This window comes from Penaeus monodon, chromosome 24 (genome assembly GCF_015228065.2).
Source record: "Penaeus monodon isolate SGIC_2016 chromosome 24, NSTDA_Pmon_1, whole genome shotgun sequence".
NCBI classification, from domain to species: domain Eukaryota; kingdom Metazoa; phylum Arthropoda; class Malacostraca; order Decapoda; family Penaeidae; genus Penaeus; species Penaeus monodon.
Window position 1 is genome coordinate 19643289 of NC_051409.1, and position 2048 is coordinate 19645336.

Genomic DNA, 2048 nt, shown 5'->3' on the forward strand with positions numbered 1-2048 from the left:
AAACGAACAAGGGGTGGGGGGGGGTGCAAAACCCAAGTAGGGCTGGTACATTGGGGCCCGTCTGCACCCTATACCCCCCCCAAGCTAAAGACGGGCAAAGGGGTTTGGGGAGGAATTTTTTTTCTGTCTCTCTTTGGTGGGGAATTAACCGCTTCACTGTATTTGCAGAACTTGGGTATGCATCCTTTAAGATTTTTTTTACTTTTAGAAAAGGTGTCCCCCTTTAAAAACTTTTTTTATATCGGTTTTGAAGCCATTGTTTTTTTTTCAAAACCATTTTCACTTAATTTACACTCATGCAAATTTTGGGGTTTAAAAGTCATTTACATTATAAACTTTGCATTTTGATACTTGGAATTCAATTCCATAATCTTAACTTACATTTCCATTTCTTTAACCAATGACCAAAATAGTTGCAGTGAATAAAACCTGGCATGTAGTTGAAATTGTTCAAAATAAAGAGGGAATGAAATATAAATATATATAAATGCTTTATAAAAAAAATGTATACAATACACACAGTAGTAAAAATATAGTGGTACACTAATACCTAAGTTTCCTTAGTCATGTACCTACTTAAGATAATGGCAGTGATATGTTAGCTCTCGGTTGTGTTGTGCAGAGAGAATAAGGCACAAGTGTGAATGCACAACTTAAGTGAAAGAACTTAAGTGATATACATGATAGATTTAACTCAAAAGGAAGGTAAAAGCAGAATTAAAATCACGTAACAAAATATACAACTTAACTTACTATTTATCACAATGAAAACTGCAAGAGCAGAAGGAAAGAAAAAAAAGCTTGTACAGTAAAGTTTAAAAGAATATTTGGAGAAATCACTGGGAACACATTGAAGTTCTTTTGTTAGTTTTTTTGTTCATATTGTACTTTACGATCCACACATGAGGCACTCATCCTTGTTCTCAAGGGAGCAAACCATGGCTGCCATATTCATAGCATCTGGTTTTGATGCACTAGAGGTGCCATTGGTAGTGCCATTTGTAGTGCCATTTGCATGACCATTGGCAGTTTCAGCCTTCTTTAGCTTGGACTTATCAACAGTAAACTGAATGGCATTGGCAGCTGGCTTAGTGCGGAGGTAGTACATGCCAGTCTTCAGACCCTGAAGAGTAGATAAAGGACTTGTGTATATCATTGATGTGCTTTAATTCATTATAAAGAATATACTGAAGAAAATTTTTTAAAAGCATTGATAATGTATTACAAATGACACTATTTTACAGGGCAATGTACTTAAAATAGTACTTACCAATTTCCAGGCATAGAAGTGCATGGATGTTAGCTTTCCGTAGTTTGGCTCAGCAATGTGGATGTTCAGCGACTGACTTTGATCAATGAAGGCACCACGATCAGCTGCCATCTGGATTACCACTTTCTGCGAAACCTCCCACACAGTCTTGTACAAGGCCTTCAGGTCATCAGGAATCTTTGCAATGCCCTGTAAGTGGAAGATTATTATAGAAATACTTTCCTATGCTTTCCTTCACTTTTACCTAAATTATTAAAATGTAGTTTTTATTGAAAACTCTGCATCCTGAAAATTTTGTTTAGATTGTCAATACCTATAAAACATCCATGAAAAATATAGAAATCTTCATACCTGAATTGACCCATTCTTGGCAATCATCTCGTTCTTGGTTTCATCATCCCAGAGGCCAAGTTCAGTCAAATCCCTCAAGAGGTGGTGATTTACAACCTGTTAGCAACAAATTTAGTCAATATATAAAAAAAAAGCAAGCACACAAATTTAACAAAAATTTCAATGAATATGTATTACTTCTTAATACTTGAAACATCCATTATCTCAGACCTGGAACTCTCCTGAGAGGACACGACGAGAATAGATGTTGGAGGTGTAGGCTTCAATGGACTCGTTGTTGCCCAGAATCTGAGCTGTTGATGCAGTAGGCATGGGGGCCAGCAGCAGGGAGTTACGCACTCCGAACTTAGCTACCTTGGCCTTGAGAGCAGCCCAGTCATGCAGGTCAGTTGGAGTTACGTTCCACATGTCATACTGGAAAATCTGC

At 37.3% G+C, this 2048-nt stretch overlaps 1 pseudogene across 1 annotated transcript in view; it reads right to left on the minus strand.

Moving 5' to 3' along the window:
• Positions 1-478: 478 nt before the first annotated feature.
• LOC119588881 overlaps positions 479-2048 on the minus strand; it is a 5764-nt pseudogene continuing 4194 nt past the window's right edge. Inside the window, exons 13-16 of the transcript XR_005230145.1 lie at positions 1832-2044; positions 1622-1717; positions 1271-1459; positions 479-1123 (exon numbers count right to left, since the gene is read on the minus strand). The product of XR_005230145.1 is annotated as a ribonucleoside-diphosphate reductase large subunit-like (transcript). The remainder of the gene's footprint in view (positions 1124-1270; positions 1460-1621; positions 1718-1831; positions 2045-2048) is intronic.